Source organism: Syngnathus acus, chromosome 10 (genome assembly GCF_901709675.1).
Source record: "Syngnathus acus chromosome 10, fSynAcu1.2, whole genome shotgun sequence".
NCBI lineage: Eukaryota > Metazoa > Chordata > Actinopteri > Syngnathiformes > Syngnathidae > Syngnathus > Syngnathus acus.
This window is the reverse complement of record NC_051095.1, coordinates 27,033,266-27,057,783: the sequence shown is the minus strand read 5'-3', so window position 1 is coordinate 27,057,783 and position 24,518 is coordinate 27,033,266. Positions and strand designations below refer to the sequence as shown.

Sequence of the window (24,518 nt, the reverse complement as noted above, 5' to 3'; positions counted from 1 at the left end):
GCACACAGGAGGGGAGGGGCGGGCACACAGACACACGGACAGAAACTATGACAATATGGACATGATCGGGGACGAGTCGTGACAATAATATGTAAAAGCATTAATTCTTATAGAAATCATTTAACTGAAATAAAGATAAATCAACTCATGAATGAGTTAAAAATATCTCTGGTCCTATAAATTGCACATTGGTTATTGTACAAATGGAACAACCTTAGCAATGTAACGTAATGTTACTGACCAGAATCGAGGGTTAAATGAAGACACAGCTTCACTTATTGGACAAACGTGTGTGTGTGTGGGGGGGGCTGTGCGCGTGCGAGCGTGTGGGAGGGTACGTCCGTCCGTATGTATGTATGTGGGCCGACGTTGATTATTTTCAAAAGAGTATTATTTGTCTGATTTAATCGGCAGAACGATATTCGATCTGGCCCTAGTCTGAACTGGTAATAATGCCATAGCCCTCTGTCGCAGACATTTGGTCAAGTGTCCCCTCTTTTTCACAAATCCAAGGTGGCAACCTTAAGTTTTCTGTGCATGCGCTGTACACGCGGAAAGGCCGCATATAGTGCAATCGGGGATCCATAGTTTTGGGTGACCAGATTTAGGTTTCTGAAAAAGAGGACACCTTTTTTTGGAGGGGGCGTGGTCATTTTTTGGGAGGGGCGGGTAATTTTTCCAGGGGGGGTCATTTGTGTCATATGTTATGACACAAATGACATGGTGTCTGTATAGCAATTGCATTTATTGGCCCGAATAACACAAAACATAACAAAAAAACTATTTACACTAACAAAAACATATGTGTACACTGACATTTTTGAGTTCTTTAGTGGTATACTAAGTAAAAAAAGACAAAAGAAATATGGCCATCGGTGCAGCATTTGAAGGGGAAAAAAGTGCTCCTCTCCTTTATTTGCCACAGACACCTGCCTGCCTTGCATGTGAAGCACTCAGCTTCATAAGGATCACGACAATGGCGAAAGCACGGGAATTTTTTTATTCAACTCCTCGTAAACACTCGGTCAACCCACCCTATTTAGTAGCAAAGTGACTCGATTTGAGGAGAAGGGCGTGACTTATTTGCGAACGATACAGAAAAACCTGAGTGAAAATTGAGTGAAATGGAACGGAGCGGCAATTCTATTGACAGTGTACTGTACATGTATTATGTTTGAGGCAGTCCAACAAAATCCCGGACGATTTTGAAATTCCCCCCGGATATTCTTTTAGGGCTCATAGGTAGGACATGTCCGGGAAAAGGAGGACGTCTGGTCACCCTACCATAGCTGCCATTGACTGGAAGGAAGCCCGAGCCCGATATTTTGCTTTAAAAAATATTTTAAAAAAGTTTAAAAATCATTTTAAGCAGAAGAACTGACAAGACAAACATATTATGCCGCTTTTTCGATGACGCAGATACAACACGTGGCAACGCACTGTCTACGTTCTGCATTTTCGCACGATTGTACCCTGCACACTCTGACATAGGGCGCACTTCTCTAAAGTGTGCACTTCACACCAGGAGGCGAGGGAAGAAAAGGAAGAAGCAGAAGAAGCAGAAGAAGAAGCAGAAGAAGAAGCAGAAAAAGAAGCAGCAGCAAAAGAAGCAGCAGCAGCAGAAGAAGCAGTAGCAGAAGAAGAAGCAGCAGCAGAAGAAGAAGCCAATAAGGAAAATTCGAGCTCAGGTCGCAAGGGAAATCTGAACAAAGATGAGTGCAACCAATCTACTCGCTCGATCTTATTTTGTCCACAGACGTGAGTACAGCAAGTAATATGGTTTTCAACATAACGTGGTATTCAATTTTATCGTTTTGGACTGCAAATCCGGGGATTGTTAATTTACAAAAGTGACCTTAGCTTAGCATTAATGAAGCTTAAACGCTCGTCTATTTTTTAAGGGGGGGGGGGGGGGGGGGATAACGTCATTCGACTTTAATGACGCGAGCAAATATTCACACATCACGTCCATATTTTACATCAAAATAGCACAAGTTTATGTTTGCCATTTGATGTAAAATATGGACGATTGATTGATTGATTGATGATTGATTGAACAAACAATGAAATTTACAAATACTCGTAGAGGATAAACTGTTGTAACCAGTGTTGGGAAAGTTCATTTTCTACATCAGCGGTGTCCAAACTTTTTGCAAAGCGGGCCAGGTTTGGTTAGATGTAAATGTATAGGGGCTGACCATTCGCACCGACATTCCTCAAACCCCATTGTAAATGAACTTGTAAATATGTAACTATATCCTTTGCTGCCTGCAGATAGATTGATATTGCAAATGAGAATCTGTTGTCAATTGCACTACCAGAAAAGTTAAAGATTAAAATAATAATAAATACAAATGAACAGTTTTATGAAAGTTGTATGAATTTTTTATTAGATGTATTAAGTTTGTTTTATTATTGTTATTGTTGTACTAGTAATAAGAAGGGTAATATTGGTGTTTGTGACGGCAGTAAACAGGCCAGGTTGCATCATGTCAGATTTTTAATCCAAATTAAATCATTCTCCATTTTATATTTTTTATTTCAACTTCATACGCAATAAATTACTTCATAATCACAAAATAATAATCCATAGTCTTTTTGTTGTTCGCGATCACGGTGAGTGGGCGGCGCGGATGCTTAGTGTATGTAGAGTTAGTACGGAGTAGACAGCTCTCACCAGTAGTCCATTTTTTTTTTTTTTTTGCCTTTCCTTGTGCAGCGTCACTTGCAGCGTCTCTGATATCAAGATGGCGGCGCGTGCACACGCAGCGACCTCTCAGCGACCTCTCTCTGTCCCACCCGAACGGTGTTTTGTTCGTTTAATGAGTGTTTGTCCGACAGTTTTGCGTGTTCGTCTCGTCTTACTACGTCGTGCTACAAGTACAGCAGGCAGGTCCTACTCGACATCGGCGAAAGCGAGTTTTGCAGCGTTCTGAACTTTGAAACAGAGACATTAAAGGAACTCGGACTACTCCGGCCTGAAAGAACGCCGGAGTCGCCTGCTACTCCTCCCCGGATAAAAAGCGTCGGAAGCGGTGTGCGAGGAGGCAGAAGAGGGGCAAGCGCGGAGGCGTCCGGGCCAGGCTAGCGGCCAACCCAACTCGGGCGTGCCTTCCATTCTTCTGGCGAATGTTCGATCGCTGGACAACAAAATGGATTACATTCGACTGCTGAGATCTACGAACCGGACAGTGAGTAACTGCTGTGTGCTCGTGTTCACTGAGACTTGGTTGACTGTCAACATTCCGGACTCTGCTGTGCATCTGGAGCAGCTAGCGGGCTATCGAGCGGACCGGGCCATTGTAAAGGGGGGAAAATCGCGTGGAGGAGGAATCTGTGTCTACATCCGTGACGAATGGTGCCGGGACTCTGTAGTTGTATGCAAGCACTGCTCGCCACTGGCGGAGTTTGTGATCATTGTACCACAGCGACTCATCTGCAAACTCGACAAGCTGGGCCTCAGTACCTACCTCTGCAACTGGCTACTGGACTTCCTCTGTCAGAGGCCTCAGGTAGTACATGTTGGCGACAATATCTCCGCCAGCATCACATTGAGCACACGTTGCTCAGTCCGCTGCTCTTCACCCTGCTGACGCATGACTGCACTGCGACTTACAGCAGCAACCGCGTGCTGAAATATGCCGACGACGCGACTCTGGTGGGTCTCATCACCGAGGGCGACGAGACTCAATACAGGTCGGAGGTCGACCTTCTGGCCACGTGGTGCAGGGACAACAACCTCCTGCTGAACGTCAACAAGACCAAGGAGATTGTTGTTGACTTCCGGAAGGGTCACACCCGACACCTGCCACTGACCATCGACGGTGCTGTGGTGGAGAGAGTGAGCAGCACCAGATTCCTGGGGGTGCACATCAGTGAGGACCTCTCCTGGACCACCAACATTGCATCACTGGCGAAGAAAGCTCAGCGCCGCCTGTATTTCCTGCGGAAACTCAGGCGAGCAAGTGCCCCTCCGGCCATCATGACCTCATTCTACCGTGGCACCATTGAGAGCGTCCTCTCCAGTTGTATCGCTGTATTCAGCTGCACTGAATACAACATGAAGGCCCTGCAGCGCATAGTGAACACATCTGGTAAGATTATTGGTGCTTCACTCCCCTCCCTGAAGGACATTTACACCTCCCATCTCACCCGCAAGGTGACCACGATTGTGTGTAATGTGAGTTACCCCGCTCACTCTTCGTTTGATCTTCTGCGCTCCCGCACCACCAGACTCACCAACAGCTTCATACTCCAGGCTGTTAGGATCCTGAACTCGCTCCTCCCTCCACCCTCGGCTGCATAACGTCCTGTACTTTTGCGCTATATTCTGACTGTCTGCTATATGCACACTTGCTCCATTTTTGCTCCTCTTATTTATTGTTATTTGTTTATTTATAATTTATTCATCACTTTTATTTATTCATTGTTTGTGCCTTCTTGTTTTTACTTTTTGTGTTTACTTGTATGTATATTGTGTACTATGTGTTGTCACTGTGGGATAGTGGGAAACGTAATTTCGATCTCTTTGTGTGTCTTGACGTGAAGAAATTGACAATAAAGCAGACTTTGATTTTAGCGTCGCCTTAGTCCTTGGTGTGAGGACATTTGAATGAGGAAGTGTCTGTGTCACTGATTATCTTGCAAACGGACACTTGTGTGCGCGTGTACTGGGAAGGGACTGAGGGACGCACGCTCGCAACCGATCTCTAACAGGATAACATTATCGTTGCTGTTTGACAAGAAAGGGCGAGAGGGGCTGCTCATCGCGTGACGTTTTCATCGACTGGAGCGACAACTGTCATTGTGCTTTCATCGCTTTTTTATGACACATGCGCCATGCCACTGTTTGTGGCCTTGTTTACAGTGTGTTTAGCAGGGTATTATTTTGAAGTCTAAGAAGAGAAAATCTGGCATCCTTGATTGAACGAAAAGGGAACTGCCATTCAAAACCGTTCATTGGTCCCAGAATGAGTGCATTCACAAACGCTCACAAGGCAAAAATGCTCTACGTTCAGGGAGGTATTCCAGAAAGCGGGTTATGCAAAAACTCTGAGTAAGTTAACCCTAAAATGAGGGAAACTCTGAGTTATCCGTTCCAGAAAGAGAGGTAACTTAAACTCTGGGTCAGTTACCGCGGTCACTTACTCTGTGGCTACAAGAGACCCAGAGTTTCTCCGTGTCTCTTCTCACACAAAGCGGTTAATCATGGATTGGCCGTTAATTCAAAATCCAATCGAAGCCGTAATAATTCAGAATGCTTTGCGTCGCGGGAGAATCTTCCAACCCAGATTAGACGTTTTATCATTTCTAGAAGAATATCTTTTCGAACGCTACTGCTTTTCTTTGAACAGTATAATTTATCTCAATAACCTTCTCCGGCCATGGGATGCCTGATGGTGTAGTGGTACACTCACCTGTTCTCACTAATGTCGGTGTGTGCAGTTGTAAAATGTTTTTTTTTTTAAACCCTTTTCCGGCCATATAGCTCCAACATCACACACTGCGGACGAGCACTGACACCAGAGCAAACTTTAAGCATAGGACTATGTTTGTTTGCAAATGGCGTTTTCTTTATAATATAGGGGATGCAGAGCATCACTTTTTTTCTGTTGGCTGAGCAGAACTCAATGTTTGTTTTGAAATAGTATTTTATTGAGTGTTGGTGTAGGCTACAGCGTCACATTTTAAATGACTTCAATAGGTATAAAACAGGGGTCACCAATCTTTTTTTAAACCGAGCGCTACTTCCTGCGTACTGATTAAGGCAAAGGGCTACCAGTTTGACACACACTTCTGAAATAGCCAATTTGCTCAAATTAGGGCTGTGGTCTCGGTCGGATTTTTGCACCGAGTCCGAGTCCGGCCTCTTGACCACGAGTCCGAGTCCGGCTGTCCATTTTTTCCTGTTAATTCATGTGACTGCTTAGTCTTTATTCAAGGCTAATTTAGATCAAAATCTAAATAATTACAACAGTTTTGTGATGGCTTTGTCTTTCTTAAACATATAAACGAATACAATAAACAGATACTTTCAAGTTTTAATCATTAATTACACCATTATAGCTCAGACATATATCTAAACACAAATAATTAGTGACGACCCCACAACTATCGAAACACATCAATGATATAAGCTGGGTGACATAATCGTCCTTGACATTGGTACATAATGTAAACATTAGCCTAAGTGCAACTCAACGTGGCCGCATTGATCGTAACTTACGCTCCGTTTCCCCCCCAAATCTAGAGGCAAAACATTGTTCTCTCGCTACTGCCGGGTTCTTCCATCTTGGCTGCGCGCGGGGCATTGTGGGTCTTGTACGTGCACGCACGCAGGCAGGCAGGCGCGGGCGCGCACGCGACAACTAAATTTGTCTTCATAACAAGCAAGCAGGGCTGTGGACAGTATTCCTACGCGCATTCTCAGCAGCATGATGAAAATAAAATTCAATAACGTCACTGAGGCATATTTTAACGAACTCCACTTCATTGTATGGCTTTTTAGCCCGTGCAATGTTCCAAGCCAGTTGAAACAATGCAAGTGTGACAGTCTCTGAGTGCTTCGTAATTTTTTTGAATTTGACCGCATGAGTCGCCCGCAGGACTGTTCTAAAATTAGCTCAAATAGCGCCACTTGTCAGTGAGCTGCATCTATTTATTTTACAGTCAAACCTCGGTTTTCGAACGTCCCGGTTCTCGAAATTATCGGAATTCGAACAAAATTTTCGAGATTTTTTTTGCTTCGGTTGTCGAACAAAATTCGGAGGTCGAACCTCGCGAGATGAGCCGGGGGGACCCGAGAAAACCCGACCGCGCGGCCCGGATGCCGACTGACTCCGTTGTTATTGTATTTTCGTTACTTTGAGGATTGTATTAACCCCTAATCATGCCTCCAAAAAAAGCAAGTGGGGGCAGTAAAGCCATCCTAAAACACAAAGACGCTCTTAAAGCAATGCGACAGTTAGCGCCCGGCGTGCTGCGGTTGCGCGATCGGACCAAATTAAGCTCCCTGCGCACTGAGGTCCACTTAAATTTTGGAAAGTACATCAGGACTTTAAAAATATTTTCAAAATTTTAGCGACGGCTCTGTCACAATAATGCAACCAGCGCGGTGCAGTTGCGCGGTGGGCGACGCGCTACGGTTGCGCGTTCGGCGCTGCGCTGCAGTTGCGCGATCGGACAAATATGCGCAAATGACAAAAATGCTTAAAAAAGGCGGGGTTTTTTTGTCTTGAAACGGATTAAATTTTTTTCCATTATTTGTAATGGGAAAAATAGATTCGGAATTCGACCCATTCGCTTCTCGAATCGCCTTCTGGAACAGATTGTGGTCAAAAACCAAAGTTTGACTGTATTTTTGCTATTCTTGTTAAAATCACACTTACATGTGAACTAGAAATGACAATAACAACACAGTGAAAGCCAAATTGAGCAAATTGGCTATTTCAGAAGTGTGTGTCAAACTGGTAGCCCTTTGCCTTAATCAGTACCCAGGAAGTAGCTCTCAGTTTAAAAAAGGTTGGTGACCCCTGATTTAAACTGACGCATTCACTCGGGCGGCAATTTCCTCCCATGACGTCTCCCTCTCCTTCGCTGCTGCAGCCGTATTAGATTTGCGGCGAAAAATACGTTCGTACTCGCCATAGGCTTGCATAAGGACCTTTGACTCGATTGTGGTAAAATAAGGTGATCTGTTTTTCCTCAATTGTCATGGTGACTCGTGGTATCAGGACTCCATTGATGATTGCTTTTTATAGTGGTCGTGCACGCGTGTAACTCCAGGTTATCATACTCGGAGTTGATTGAACTACCGTATTTACAGGGCGATAATTAGAGAAGGTTTATGTCCAACAGGGGGGTGGGCGATTAATAGAGAACACTTTTTGTCCGATCGCCAAGGGGCACTGAAATGGGTGATAATATGGCATTTTTTCAGTTGATCATTCAAATCCGTCTGAAATCAAATATTTCCAGGAAAGATTCGCGTGGTTTCGTTTTCCTTGGCCCAATCAGAAAACGTGTCAATCCGGAACTATGATTATGACCTAATTTCAAAGCAAATCCCGCGGCATTTCATAGGCTCTCAGAACCAGGCAGCAATGCGCTTGCGCAATGATGTCGGCATGCGGTCGCGGAGGAAAACGTAAGTTTTGGGGGGAATTTTTAGCAGCGTGGTTGATAATTAGAGGTATCAATGTTTTTTGTTTATGTCATCGCTAACACACACTGGGCGATAAATTAGAATAAATACGGTAACTCAGATCAGCTTTTCTGGAACCGAATACTCAGAGTCTCAGAGTTGATTGAACTAACTCGGATAAGCTGTTCTGGAACCGAATACAGTCTCCCATCTCAGAGTAAGTCAACTGAGAGTTCAGGGATAGACTCAGAGTATGTTGAACCTGCTTTCTGGAATACCCCCCAGCTCATGTTCTTTTTAATTATGAACGAGGTCATGAACACCTTCAGGTACAACATTGATAGTAAGAATATCTGAACAGCAATGTTAAATAAATAGTCAAACAAAAGTGGATTTTAAAGAAAAGAATAGTTGGCATTTCTATTCAAAATAAAGGAGTATAAACAAGAAATAAAAATCAAAACAATAATTATTTAGCAATAACTGCACTTAAATTTCTAGCATAATTTCTTATTTTCATTCTCTTGAGACAAAGGAAAAACATTCTAAAATCACTCGTAAATACTGAGAAGGAGGGGTTGTCAGTTCTCCATTTGGCACAACGTATATGGTATTTATCCATCCATTTTCTATACCGCTTGTCCCGACGGGGGTCGCGGGCGTGCTGGAGCCTATCCCAGCAGTCATCGCGCAGTAGGCGGTGGACACCTTGAACCGGTTGCCAGCCGATCGCAGGGCACACAGAGACGATCAACCATCCGCACTCACACTCACACCTAGGGGCAATTTAGAGGGCTCAATTGGCCTTCCAAGCATGTTTTTGGGATGTGGGAGGAAACCGGCGTGCCAGAAGTAAACTCATGCGGGCACGGGGAGAACATGCAAACTCCACTCAGGAAGGGTTGGAGGTGGAATCGAAACGGCACCCTCCTAACTGTGAGGCGGACGCAGTGCGCCACCGCCTTTTGCCTTTTTGTGGGCATAGGTGTGGGAATTTAGGTGTTGCTAAGACAACGGGTCTTGGTTGTTGGTGCAGTATGTTTACCGTAATTTCTGAACGATAAGCCGCACCTGATTATAAATCGTACCAGCTAAAATTCGGGGAAAATCTTGTTTTGTTCATATATAAGCTGCATAAGAAGCAGGTGTTTTAATGTTTAATTATCATTTGTAAGAGAATACACACAATGAGGATTGTCAGGAAAGAGATGTTTTTTTGGGGACGCATACCTTTTATTAACAACGTTTATTGACAGAGACGAAGGAGCTCTGCAAACATACAAACATGCATAAATCTCAGTGACAACCATAATAAACATAATGTGCAAGGAACAGAAGATTGAAAGCCGTATTATGATACAGTAGCCATTCATATGCGTCTCTGGCCGCCTTTAGAATTATTTATTTTTTAGTCACTACATCACAAAATTTGGGCACATATGCACCTAAATTAGGTGCACCAAAGAGCAATTTTTGAACCTAACCATGTATTAAAGTGTGGAAATGCATTAATGTTTACCACTGTATGTTTGCAGTTGGGTCCAGGCCCGTGTTTACAAGTTCCAAGCGTGACACTACTTCCCCCAACTGGTTACGTGTTGGTCTTGCCTTTGGATCGTCTATTTTCCTGTGGACTCTGGTAAATCATGATTTGGCGAATGGTAAATGCAAATGTTGTCCTCGTTTTTCAGTGGAGCAGCATTGTGCTATCTGCCACAGTTTTGGAGGATGGTAACTGGAGGATAGCAACTGAAGCTTTCACACACACTGCAAATGCATGTACGGGTTTTCAGCGAAACAGCCACACATATGGGTCATGCGATTCTTTGAATTCCGTATACATTCTACTGTAGAACCTCACACTAAAAATTGCCTCAAAGAGTGAGGAGCTTGACAAAAGAGAGAAGAGGATTGGAGAAAGATTTGGGTGTAATTTTTGCTCCTCAATGTAGTGTTGCACGGGGCACAGGTACCATTATTGTACTGATATTTCATTACCATTTAATTTTAGCACCGGTATTTATAAAACAAATAAGGGGAGTTTGCCAACTCTGTCGTGAATGCAAGTATTCATCCATGCAAAGCCGCCTGTCTACCAACATGTTGGTATGCCTTCTGTATGTGTTTAAGAGGAAGATGGCGTCAACCAAAGAAGCACTCACTGCTGCCCCTCTGCTCTCTGTTTAAAAACATGACACACAAAGTATCATATGGAACTTTTTTGCTTGACAAAAACAATGCAAATGTATTGTTAACCCAAGGGACAGTAAAGCGAAGAAGTTCATTTTTTGCTAAATAGCCCACTTCCTTTTTTGTTTTGTCAGGAAAATGAAAAAAAGTTAGTGTTAGGGTAGTGTTCACTCTAACTTATTTTGCAAGAACCACACTGGAGACAAGTTAGTCGTTTCAGACACCTGCAGGCGGAGAGTTCACTCGTCGCTGTGCTTACAGCGATGGTCGAATGAAGTCTGAAGTCAGGCCTCATCAGGTGCATATTTATTGAGAAGAAACACAGTGGGGTTGAAAGTGGGGGTGTTGGAACACAGGATGGGGTGTAGCCGCTCCCCTGCTGATCAAAGCATAGCAGGGGGCCTTTTACGACTTTGTGGAAACAAAGCAACTCTGATTGCTTCCTCTGCAGCTAGTCAATCAGGTGAAAAGAGCTTAGCACTTTGGTCTACTACTTTTGGTAAGACAGGACAGGCTAGGTAAATTATCACAGGTTACATTCCAACATAATCATACGATGAAGATATTCTGCAAACCCTAACATATCCCCCCTGTTTTATCATATGAGTATGTCAAACCCGATCAATCAAACATAAGAAAGAAAATACAATGACAGCAATAATTTCCAGTGAAGACGAGGTATTTCCCTCAACGCTCCAGTCCAAATTTTGTGTGCAACTGAAAAACCTGCGGCCAGATTAAATGCAGGAAAAGAGTTACACGGCCCCTTTGCCTTAGGCGACCAGAATGTTATCAATAAAAAAAGAAAAAGAAAAACACAGAAACAGTACATCATTGTACCCATCACTTGCAAGGCATTTTCGATGGTCAAATCATCAAGTTTGTGTAAAAGAATGCTGAGCTAAACAGCATCTACGCAATCCACATCTCGCAGCACATCATAGTCATCACATCCGTCATCTCTAAGAAGTTGTATATGCACTTGTGCCACGGTAGAAGACACAAACCTTGTCACAGCAGACTTCAAACACGGGATAACACAGGTCGTAAACAAGCACAACAATACCAGCACAGCAAGCACAGGAGTCACAAGTTTCAACAGCAACTGCCACCACGCGCCAGAGAATAGCCATGAAAAGAAATCCCATTGATGTGGGATGTTATCCTCCGACATGGCCTGCTGTAAATTCCTCAGTGAGTTCATGGCTTCCTTGATGTGCGTGTCGTTATCTCCTGGAATGTATGTGCAACAGGAAGTCCCAATGATGTGGCACACACCACCTTGTGCTGCCGTCAACAAGTCCAGAACCATCCTGTTTTGCAAGACCATTAGTCTAATAGCCTGGATCCCCCTATTTTGTCCATCATCGACTTGCAGTGAGAGGTTCACAAAGGATTGAAAACGATAGTTCAGTGTCTCGATGAAGAGAGATTGTTTTCCAACTCCGATCCAAGGAAAAAGCGCATGAACAACTTTGTTTCCGACAGGCCATATTTTATGGTCGTCCGGAACATTCGCACCCCAGACAGGGTCATGGGGGTCAAAGGTTGCAATCGCCCTGCGGCGACGTCCAGAAGAGTTGTGTGCTGTCGTCAGCTGACGATGTTGTATCCTGTAGGTGTGGTCTGTCACCCACACTGGTGCACACACTCCTGTCCAGTTGGCGGGCAGCATCGGATAAACCTTGTGACCACAAAGCCACCAGCCATTCTGTATGAAGTATGTTCCGTTTGATGGTGCAGCCATGTTGGTCGGAGAGCCCTCACCACCTGAAATGGCTCTCTTATCCTGACACTCAGTGGCGATGTCCAAAGCTCCCATCCAGTTCCCTCCTGGAGAGCAGTCTCTGTCAATGCATTTGTGGGTCTCACTTCCTTGGACGTAACACGTATAGTTCACTCCAGGTGGCCGGTCTGTGAAGGCCACCTGCGGCAGTGTTCGTCCTTTAACAGTCACATTGAGATTTGTCCAGAAAAGCTGATCACAGGTACCTTCCGCAAGTCCAGGGCGGGACGGCTCGGCATCACTGACTGTGACAGCACGGTGTTGATATCCAACTCCTCCCATGGATGCCATGCATTTCGCTTCAGTGACATTCATTGCTCTGGCCTCCAAGTGAACTTGTGTGGAGGACGGCGGGAGTTTGGAACACACATAGCAGCCCTCCTGTGTGTGCGATCTCACAGTGAATTTGACGTAGCGGTACCAAGTGTTGGTTTCGTATGGGTTTCTGGGGTCCCATGACCAGTCCTCAAAGTTCTCATCGTGTGACCATCGTTTTCCACGGTCAACATTGTCACTTGGTCTGTTCAGTTGAGTCCATAGACCATAGCACGCTCCAACCACAACGCAGCAGAGGATCCATCTGGCATATGGAGCCCCGTTGCTACTAGGATGGCAGAGACACCGGGACATCCCCTCGCCTAGCGGAGTGGGGATCGTTGTTTTCTTCACCAACATTGAGACGTCCCACCCTAAACGATAGGACTCCTTTGAAGTTAGCCTTCCCCACCACTCCGAATTAGGGGTCCAGCACTCTCTGCAACTTGCAGTGGCTGAGGTGAATCCAGCTGGGCCGTTCAGCTATCTTTACTGCGGTGGGGGTAGTCAGCAGGACTTGGAATGGTCCCTCCCACCGTGGGCTGGCCCAGCTCTTTCTTTTGATGACTTTGATGTAGACCCAGTCTCCTGGCTTGACGCTGTTGTCGACCTGTGAGGATGAAAGATCAGGCGGCAGTAAATTTGCATTTGACACCTCTGTCAGTCTGAGCGTTCTAATCATGCAGTCTGCCAAAGACTGTTCTTCATCTGTGGACCATTGTCACTGTAAATGGTTTGGGGGATGCCATGAGTCGGTATGATGGCTTTGCAAATGGCTTTTGCCACTGTTAAGGCATCCGCACGTTTAGACGGAACTATTTCCACCCATTTGGAAAATGCATCAATCATCACTAGGCAGTATTTGTGAGGTCCACTTTGTGTGAGCTCAATAAAATCCATGTGCATGATTTGAAATGGGTAAGACGGTTTTGGAAATGAGCCTCTCTTAGGTCTCATGTTTCCTTGTGGATTATGTTTCACACAAACGGGACATGCTTTACAAAATTTTTTTAAGTAAACATCCAAACCAAAGGTAGTGAATTGTTGATGTATGATGGACCTCATCCCCCCTGTCGACACATGGCAAGGCCCATGCGTCGCAATTGCCGCTGCTTTAAAAAGTGACTTAGGCAAAACAGGTTTGTCATCGACGCGGAGGATATTATCTGTGTCCGCTATTGCTCCTTTTGTCGTCCACATTCGTCTTTCCACCATTGGAGCATTGCCCTGCATATCTGTCAGTATAGTCTTATCTATGAGATGCGTGTCCTCTGAATCTATTAAAAAAAATTCATGGCCATGTTTCCCTGCTGCCGCTTCTTTAGCAATTCTGTCCGCTAACCTGTGTCCATTCGAGGCTTCGTCTGTGCCTGTGGTGTGAGCAGCACATTTACACACAGCCAGTTTAGCAGGTAAATGAATGGCCTGCAACAAGTCCTTCAACAAGGAGGCATGGGTAACTGGCTTACCAGTTGATGTCGTCAACCCCCTGCGCTCCCATTGTTTTGCAAAATAGAACAGAGTAGAAAACGCATCCTGACTGTCTGTGTATACAGTGACTTCCTTATCTTCCGCCAATTCACAAGCTCTTGTTAGTGCAATTAGCTCAGCAGCCTGCGCCGACCTGCTGTATGGAAGCTCCTCTGCTTCAGCGATCTGGTATGGCAATTTCACAATTGCATACCCACTTTGATTGTTCCCTTTATATATTTATTTCTTCCTTAGCATTTAACGTACTCAAAATCACTCTTTCTTCAAAGTCGCTCTACTAATTTTGGATAGAAGTGTCCAACAACGCCAACCATTCAACCTGTATTTTCCCTTCATTCAGGCAATCAGTCATCAATGCTCATTTGCATCTCACACGCAGTCTCCAAGAAGGAGACTTTCTATCACATCGGTCCCAATACATCCAAGCTCACCACACAACATTCACATACCGTTTCCATCTCAAGGTTCTTGATAGAACAATCCACCAATCCAAAAAAAACTCAACACGCAAAAAAACTGCTGGCAAATCAATCAGAAGTTTTCCTTCACAATTTTGATTCTTCCAATTCCTGAAAGCATGTTCTGTCGTTTCTTACTTAACATGCACTAGTGTGGATCAGTTTCTGCTCGCAAACAGATTTCTCTCTTTTCCTCTCATTTTTATCTTTCAAAAGCGTTTCTGTTCTGCGGTGCAAATTGGATAGACCACAGTCTAGCAAATTTCTGTGCACTAAAAGTTTAGCCAATTTTCATAATTTTAACACGCATGCACAGCTCTCGCGCGCGTAAGGTAGATCCCAGCACCAATGATTCGTCACAGGCTGGCCATTTCCTGTGGTCGATCATGAGCTGGTCCCTCCCACGCACACGAGGACAGCACATTCTAAGTTTTATTTATCTTCTAGAAGCCAGTTGCATTCATTTACCACTTGATTTGCAAATTTTAACTTTAGTGTACATACACAATTTGATCTCTGGTCATTTGTCATTGGGCATACAACAGCATTGTCATACTCCTTGCATGGACAGGAGCTCTAACAATCTAAAAAAACGTTCTAATAATCTGACAATGACATGTCTTGCTTTCATATGGACATCTGTTATTTCTTCCTCTGTATGAGAAAAGAGATCACAGGGGAGGAATCTAGTCACGCTGACAATTTGGCTTTTCCTCTGCCCCTTCCTCCACCCTTTGATTGGTATTGTTTTGCAAAACGACACGCTCTTGCCAAGTGTCCTCGTCTCCCACAGTTCCAACAGTTGTCAGAATCTGATGGGGGTTTTGAATTATATTGCGGCCTGCGACCTTGTTGGCCTCTACCTCTTCCTCTGGCCTGCTGGGACCCATGAAAGAAGACTGTTGTATCTTCATCTAGGTCAACATCATCATCATCATCGCCTAGATGAAATACATCAGAACTTTTGGCCCATTGCGTAGTTGTTGTCACACTTGCAATATCTACTTCCACCAAATGTTTCCTCACCCAGTTGCCGAAGTCGGGGGGGGAAACAGTGATGAGCGCGTTTTTAAGACGTTGCTGATAAGCACTCTCAGCCGCATCATCGAATGGGGTGCCACTGTGCACCCAGAATTCTTTTTCAAATCTTAATTGAATGGCGGTCTCATCACTTTTTATCTTTCCAGGTTTTGTCTCCTGAATTTGTTCTCTTTTCTCTTGTGAAGCTTTCAACCACATTCTAGCACAATTCAACTCTCTCTCTTTTCTTTTCTTTTTCAGTCCCTTTGTCGTTCTATCTACACTCTCCTCCAAAACATCAACCACCATCTTCCACACTTCAACTTTCAACGTCCCTTCTACTCCATACTTTTTCTTCCACTTTGGCATGTATTGCATACAATTAAGAAATTTACATGCCATGTACTTCTCATCTCCTTCAAGAGCTAGGGATTTACCGGTTTTGTTTCCCATCTTAATTAGGTATTTTAGGTTTATACAATTTTTTTTATTTTTATTTTCTTTGAGGATCCTCAATGCAGGTTTAAATTGACCTTCCACCAAATTCTCTTTGCGGTCAATTTATCCTACCAGTCGCACTCTCAACCACACAAACACCAGCGCTTTTTATTTTTAGGCCTATCCAGGATGGGTGTAAAACCCTCCAACACAGCTTGGAGGAACGGACAGAAAAAAGAATCTACGCCCTTCTTCAATTAGGAAAAAGAAACTCTGTTCTTTCTTAGCCCGTTCCTTCCACTGGGACTTGAACCCAAGCTGTTCTTTGGCCGGAGAAACGTACAAAGAAATATCTACACCCTTCTTTGATTAACAAAAAAGAAGCTCCGTGTTTCTTAGCACGTTCCTTCCACTGGGACTCTAACCCAAGCCAGATCCCTCAGCTTGGAAGAACAGACAAAGAAGAATCTACGCACTTCTTCGATGAACGAAAAAGAAGCTCTGCTTTTCTTAGTCTGTTACTTCCCCTGGGACTCGAACCCAAGCTATATTCCGTGCACCTCTACCTTTTACGCGTTTCACAACAACACAATCACACAACTTTAGGGCGTTAACTTACTTGTCCCCTGGTTCGTTGCACTGCCGGGTCCCGTCAATCCACCTCTGTCAGACGAAGGCAGACCTAAGACGCTGGCCCAGCGAAGAATTTCCTTCCCAGGTCTTTCTTTACCAGGTCCTCCTAATGGACGCTGGCCCGTCGACGGTGTACAGCGCGTCGTCCTCCGTCAGCCAGATGGCGGGTATGAGGGTCCCGGGTTTCGGCACCAAAATGTTAGGGTAGTGTTCACTCTAACTTATTTTGCAAGAACCACACTGGAGACAAGTTAGTCGTTTCAGACACCTGCAGGCGGAGAGTTCACTCGTCGCTGTGCTTACAGCGATGGTCGAATGAAGTCTGAAGTCAGGCCTCATCAGGTGCATATTTATTGAGAAGAAACACAGTGGGGTTGAAAGTGGGGGTGTTGGAACACAGGATGGGGTGTAGCCGCTCCCCTGCTGATCAAAGCATAGCAGGGGGCCTTTTACGACTTTGTGGAAACAAAGCAACTCTGATTGCTTCCTCTGCAGCTAGTCAATCAGGTGAAAAGAGCTTAGCACTTTGGTCTACTACTTTTGGTAAGACAGGACAGGCTAGGTAAATTATCACAGGTTACATTCCAACATAATCATACGATGAAGATATTCTGCAAACCCTAACAGTTAGAATTTTCTATTTTATCCATTGATTTTGGAGAAATAATTATACAATGAATTCCTTTAAAAATACCCACCTTTTACAAGGAATAGTGCCACACACCCCTCCCCTCCATGTCTAGGTTTATGACGTCACGGTCGGAAGCGATCACAATTTCCCCATTTGAAATCATTGTACAGACTTTAGCTTAAAATGTCAGCTATCAACTGGCACCAAAATTTACATGGATCTCATCTCATTACCATAATTTTCGGACTATAAGTCGCACCGGAGTATAAGTCGCACCAGCCATAAAATGCCCAAAAAAGTGAAAAAAAACATAAGTCGCTCCGGAGTATAAGTCGCATTTTGGGGGGCAATTTATTCGACAAAATCCAACACCAAGAACAGTCATGAACGAGCAACAACAGGCTAAACGATAGGTATGCTAACGTGACATAAACACAAACTAAGAGCTGAGAACGGCCCTGATGTAAAATTCAGAGTTATTCAAAAAACTATTACATAAATAACACGTTAATAAAACCATCTGTGTCACTCCAATTCATTAAATCCATCAATCGTCCTTTGTCAACAATGCGTGCGCGCTGCTGACGGCTCTTGCACTTCAAAATATTCCACAGGCCCATATAACGATATATAAATTATATATCAAATAACTATTATATAAGCAATAATGTTATCAAACCATCTGTGCACTCTAAATCATTAAATCCATCGATCAAATTCCTCGTCCTTTGTCAACAACGCCGCGCGTGCGTGCGCCCTGACGTCAGCCTCGTCGTTATTCCACAGATCTACTATATAACTATATTGTAGCGTTAACAAAGTTCAAGGAAAGACGTGGGTTTGGTAAACGGCTCTTTATTTAACAAAACAAACTTACAGGCGTGTGGCGGCGTGGACTTCCAGCCACGGAAATGGAAGAGAGCTCCATAGAATAGGACCGGGCGTGCGTAAAAGCCATGACCGAGCCCCATCCACCGTCCCCGGACAGCCACCCGGCCATCTGTGCACTCTAAATCATTAAATCCATCGATCAAATTCCTCGTCCTTTGTCAACAACGTCGCGCGTGCGTGCGCCCTGACGTCAGCCTCGTCGTTATTCCACAGATCTACTATATAACTATATTGTAGCGTTAACAAAGTTCAAGGAAAGATGTGGGTTTGGTAAACGGCTCTTTATTTAACAAAACAAACTTCCAGGCGTGTGGCGGCGTGGACTTCCAGCCACGGAAATGGAAGAGAGCTCCATAGAATAGGACCGGGCGTGCGTAAAAGCCATGACCAAGCCCCATCCACCGTCCCCGGACAGCCACCCGGCCGAGCGCCGGCCCTCGACTTCCATCCACGGAGGTGAAAGACAGCTCGGTAGAGGACCGGGCGTGCGTAAAAGCATTGTCCGAGCCCCATCCACCGTCCCTGGACAGCCACCCGGCCGAGCGCCGGCCCCCGACTTCAATCCACGGAAGTGAAAGAGAGCTCCGTCGAGTCAATCTTTGTCCTTTATGTAAACAACGCCGCGTCGCGCTGCTGACGTCGCGCTGCTGACGTCGCGCTGCTGACGTCGCGCTGCTGACGTCGCGCTGCTGACGTCGCGCTGCTGACGTCGACGTCGCGCTGCTGACGTCACTTGAAATTCAAATTACAGTAATCCCTTGCTACATTGCTGTTCGTTTATCGTGGTTTCTTTTTTAAGAGAAGACCATCAAAAATGAGTGGGGTTGCTGGACCAAGTAAGAAGCCAAACCGTATCACTTTCATACAGAATGGGAGTTGGACTTTTTTTTTTACCTCATTGACTGGGTTGACATTCCATTTAGCACAGCTCCATCTATCCAACCATCCATCCATTTTCTGTACCGCTTAGTCCCCACGGGGGTCACGGGCGTGCTGGAGCCTATCCCAGCCGTCATCGGGCAGTAGGCGGGGGACACCCTGAACCGGTTGCCAGCCAATCGCAGGGCACACAGAGACAGACAACCATACGCACTCGCACTCACACAGGGAGGGCCGGAGGTGGAATCGAACCCGCACCCTCCTAACTGTGAGGCGGACGTGCTACCCAGTGCGCCACCGAGCCGCCCAGCTCCATCTAGTGGATGCATAATGCAACCCTAGTCAACCCCAGTTTGATGCAGCAACTCAGTGGCCTAGTGGTAGAGTGTCCGCCCTGAGACTGGAAGGTTGTGGGTTCAAACCCCGGCCGGGTCATACCAAAGACTATAAAAATGGGACCCATTGCCTCCCTGCTTGTCACTCAGCATTAAGGGTTGGAATTGGGGGGTTAGATCACCAAATGATTTCCGAGCGCGGCACCGCTGCTGCTCACTGCTCCCCTCCCCCCTCGGGGATGGATCAAAATCACACGGGGATGGGTTAAATGCAGAGGACAAATTTCACCACACCCAGATGTGTGTGTGACGATCATTGGGACTTTAACTTTTCTATTCAATGCGCCTTTTAATCCGGTGCGCGCTATATATGAAAACAATTCTAAAATAAAAAATTCAATGAAGGTGCGGTTTTATAATCCAGTGCACCTTATAGTGCAGAAAATACCGTAAATAAATTGGGGTAAAAGGGTCACAAACAGTCCCATGGCGCCATGACAGACGCGCCATTTGATTAAAACTCATGTCGCTCGATGAGCAGCTTGCCCCCCACTCACCCTTTCTTTATTGATTGGAGGAAGAAAAGATCTATGAACATTTCATTTTTGGAACCCTAAACTTAGTTCTTAAAATTTCAATTCTGAACTATGAACCGAACAAGTTCATTTTAAAATTTGTGAACTGAACTTTGAACTAGTTTGTGTAGAAAAAGAACTTTCCCAACACTGTTAACAGGAGATTATTTTTTTAAACATGTTCAATAAATGCTTTTCGAATTTCTAAAACATAATCGTATAAATGATCGTGAATATTGATCAGAAAAATCGTAATTATGATTTTTACCCATAATCAAACAGCCCTAGATTAACCTCTCCGTGGCTGATATAAGAACACGAAATGAGCAGCCTCTCTGCAGCACAAGTGCCCCGTCACATCTATTTCCTTTCACCAGTCACCAGCATGGGCAAACGCGACACGTTCTGGGAGGCTTTATGTAAGCCGAAATGTTCATATCTCATTATATCATCATCATCGGTTTAAAGTCCGCTTTCCAGGCGCCGCTGTGTTTTTTTCCATCCATTTTCTGTACCGCTTGTCCCCACGGGGGTCGCGGGCAGGAGGCGAGGGACACCCTGACCCGGATGCCAGCCAATCGCAGGGCACACAGAGACAAACAACCATCCGCACTCACACCTACGGGCAATTTGGAGTGCTCAATCAGCCCACCATGCATGTTTTTGGGATGTGGGAGGAAATCGGAGTGCCCGGAGAAAACCCACGCAGGCACGGGGAGAACATGCAAACTTCACACAGGGAGGGCCAGAGGTGGAATCAAACCCACACCCTCCGAACTGTGAGGCGAATGTGCTAACCAGTGCGCCACCGAACAGCATCCCAGATTTTGCATTTACCACCAGTTTGAAATCACTTCTCTAACTCATACAATTGTCTCTCCATCTCCAGATCTTTAAGCAGCACAGCACAGATGTACTTGAGTACAACCTGAGGAACAACTTGCATTGACCCATCTCTGGTAAATATTTTTCTTATGTTTTGTTGTTATCTTGTTTTGTTATGATGATACTGACATTGATTGTGATTATACAGTACAGTATCTCACAAAAGTGAGTACACCCCTCTCATTTCTGCAATGTTTTAATTATATCTTGTCATGGGACAACACTGAAGAAATAACACTTTGAGACAATGTTAAGTAGTCACTGTAAAGCAGGGGTGTCAAACTAATTTTTTTCGCGGGCCGCATTGTAGTCATAGCTTCTTTCGGAGGGCCATTATGACTGTCAACCCAAATAAATGTATGAGCACCTCATATATACAGTATAATACATATATATACAGTTGCCGCCACACACGCTGGACACCATCTGAACCAAATATGTTTATCTTGGTCTCATCAGACCACAGGACATGGTTCTAGTAACCCATATCCTTAGCCTGCTTGTCTTCAGGATATAGATATGGGTTCAGATGGTGTCCAGCGTGTGTGGCGGCAACCAGGTGAAGAGTACAAAGAGAAGTGTTTCTTGCCTACAGTCAAGCATGGTGGTGGGAGCGTCATGGTCTGGGGCTGTATGAGGGCTGCTGGCACTGGGGAGCTACAGTTCATTGAGGGAACAATGAATGCCAACATGTACTGTGGAATACTGAAGCAGAGCATGATCCCTTCCCTCCATAAACTGGGCCGCGGAGCAGTATTCCAACACGATAACGACCCCAAACACACCTCAAAGATGACCACTGCCTTCCTAAAGAAGCTGAGGGTGAAGGTGATGGACTGGCCAAGCATGTCCCCAGACCTAAACCCTATTGAACATCTGTGGGGCATCCTCAAACGGAAGGTGGAGGAGCGCAAGGTCCCCAACATCCACCAGCTCCGTGATGTCATCATGGAAGAGTGGAAGAGGATTCCAGCGGCAACCTGTGAAGCTCTGGTGAACTCCATGCCTAAAAGGGTTACGGCGGTGCTGGAAAATAATAGTGCCCACGCAAAATATTGACATTTGGGTCCAATTTTGACATTTTCAGTTGGGGTGTACTCAGTTTTGTTGCCAGCATTTTACACATTCATTGTTGTATTTTGAGTTACTTTGAAGTAACAATACATTTACTTTGCTATCCAAGCTCTACAGCACTGCTGTCAAACTCAAGACCCGGGGGCTAGATACGGCCCGCCACATCATTTTATGTGGCCCGCGATGACAAATTGTGCATCAAATTTGTGTGTCATTACTAGAATTGCAAATTGTCCTCACTTTTAATAATATATATATATTTTTAATATTGGACTAGTTTTCTACTCGTCTGATTTGAAAAAGAGTTATTTGTCAGTTTGTTTTGTAGCTTATACTGTTTATATGAGGTGCTCATACATTTATTTGGGTTGACAGTCATAATGGCCCACCGAAAGAAGCTATGACTGACATCCCTGCTTTACAGTGACTACTTAACATTGTCTCAGTGTCATTTCTTCAGTGTTGTCCCATGACAAGATATAATTAAAACATTGCAGAAATGAGAGGGGTGTACTCACTTTTGTGAGATACTGTATATGCTTGGACAAAATTTTCGATGCACCTCTGTTCATGAAGGAAAATCTTCTCCATTTCGGCCATTCAGAACTTCAGTGCATTGCTCAAATTTGCCATTTGTTCATGTAAAGTAACCCAATAACAGAGTGTCCGTGTCCGCATTAGGCACTCCGATTAGCGTGGAGACCCTTAGCCACTATTGGACTAGTAAAATATTAATCAAAATAGTCTAATGTGGTTTCCTGGTAATGCCTGCACTGCAAAAGAGTATTAATTCACGACACATTAAATGATCAAATGAACATTCAACATCGGTGTATAATCAATGGGCTGAGCAAATAAAACGTAATTTGTTTTTCCAGTGCAGGGGGCCTCCGTGGACTTCAGTACCTGTTTTTTCTTCGTGATTTGTCACACTGATTCCTGCAACAAATAAATATTTATCATGAGAGATAAAGATGAGTTGTCTTTTTCTTCTATCTAGTACTGAACTCGCTCAAAAAAACATCAAACAGCTGCAGCTCATTCAGAACCGGGGCGTTCTCAGTTTCTGACCAAAACAAATTTCTGAATATTATTCCAGTTCGAAAGTTCTTATACTGGCTCTCAGTCAGAAATACGCTTGAACGTTGTTTTTTTTGTTTTTTTTACCCCTCCTATACAGTAGAGCATTGATGTCACGCATCCCACGGTGTGTGCAGTGTGCTGTGGCAACTGTAAACAAAGCTGCTTTAGCAGTACTGAAAACATGTCGCTACTTTGCATAAACGCAAAAGCCACACTTTGAGAATGGTAGACAACCAGGGTGTGACAAGTGGGACAAACAAAGTGGCAAGAACTTTACAGACTTATCAAAAGAAGAACGCATTGCAAATGGATAGCAGCCAAAAATAAAAAGGACCAAGAACATGTCGAAGTGGGAATGGCATATACCGCTTGTGAGGTTATCATTTCGTCATATTAGGTGAGTCAATAACAGTCAGTTGGATCATGTACAAACCGGATTCGGTTGAAGTTGGGAAATTGTGTAAAATGTAAATAAAAACAAAATACAACGATTTGGAAATCCTTCTCAACCCATATTCAATTGAATACACTACAAAGACAACATATTTAACTTTCAAACTGATAAACTTAATTGTTTTTTGCCAAATAATAATTAACTTAGAATTTCATGGCTGCAACACGTCCAATAGAAGTTGGGAAAGGTGGCAAAAAATATTGAGAAAGCTGAGAAAAGCTCATCAAACACCTATTTGGAACATCCTACATGTGATCAGGCTAATTGGGAACAGGTAGGTACCATGATTGGTATAAAAGGAGCATCCCCAAACATGCTAAGTCATTCACAAGCAAGGGTGGGGTGAGGTCACCACTTTTTTTTTTTTATTCAATGTTTTACCAGGTAAGCCAATTGAGAACAATTTCTCATTTAGAATGGCGACCTGGAGGCAAGGTGTGTGAAGTGTCTTGCCCAAAGACACAACGACGTGGGACTCTGACAGAGCTGGGATCGAACCGCCAACCCTCCTGTTACTAAATGACCCACTCTACTGCCTGAGCCACAGCCACAACTTTGTCCACAACTGCGTGAGCAAATAGTTGAACAGTTTAAGAACAACATTGCAACGAAGCAAAATTGCAAGGAATTAAGGGATTTCAACATCTACGGTCCATAATATCATCAAAAGGTTCAGAAAATCTGGTGAAATCACTGCAAGCGCCACGGCCGGAAACCAAGACTGAATGACCGTGACCTTCGATCCCTCAGACGGCACTGCCTTAAAAACCGACTTGAGTGTAAAGGATATCACCAAATGGGCTCAGGAAAACTTCAGAAAACCTTTCCGGACCCATCCAGGACCAACTCATCCCCCTCGACCTTCCCGCTGACCTCGACGCTCTCATCGCACTGGCTATCCGCACGGACAACAGATTGCAGGACTGGAAGAAGCAGCGCGCAAGCCGGAGCGCGACCGCCTTCCCCCCCGTGTCAGTGGTGGGGTCGTCACCACTCGAGACGCACCGCCAAAGGCCGAACATGGCGCTGCTACCGCCCGGGACAGAACCTATGCAGCTTGGCCGGGCCAAGTTGAGCGAGGAGGAAAGGCAGCGCCGACGCCAGGAAGGCAGATGCTACTATTGCGGTGAGCAAGGACATATCCTCCTCTCCTGCCCGGTGAGGAAGAACCTGACGGTAAGCACCTTCTCCGTTGTCCAGCAGAAGGGTCGGGCCCTACCCATCGGCACACTTACCT

At 44.8% G+C, this 24,518-nt stretch overlaps 1 protein-coding gene and 2 long non-coding RNA genes across 3 annotated transcripts in view; all 3 read left to right on the top strand.

The window, feature by feature from the left end:
• tctn1 (tectonic family member 1) overlaps positions 1-24,518 on the top strand; it is a 1,200,810-nt gene that overhangs the window by 391,280 nt on the left and 785,012 nt on the right. The gene's annotated exons all lie outside the window — the stretch shown is intronic.
• The window catches only part of LOC119129586, a 539,655-nt gene that overhangs the window by 46,710 nt on the left and 468,427 nt on the right, over positions 1-24,518 (top strand). The window lies entirely within an intron of this gene.
• On the top strand, positions 1,228-22,717 carry LOC119129536. Its single transcript, XR_005099230.1, has 5 exons — positions 1,228-1,242; positions 1,492-1,758; positions 9,679-9,782; positions 20,675-20,744; positions 22,623-22,717. It is a non-coding gene; the product is annotated as an uncharacterized LOC119129536 (long non-coding RNA).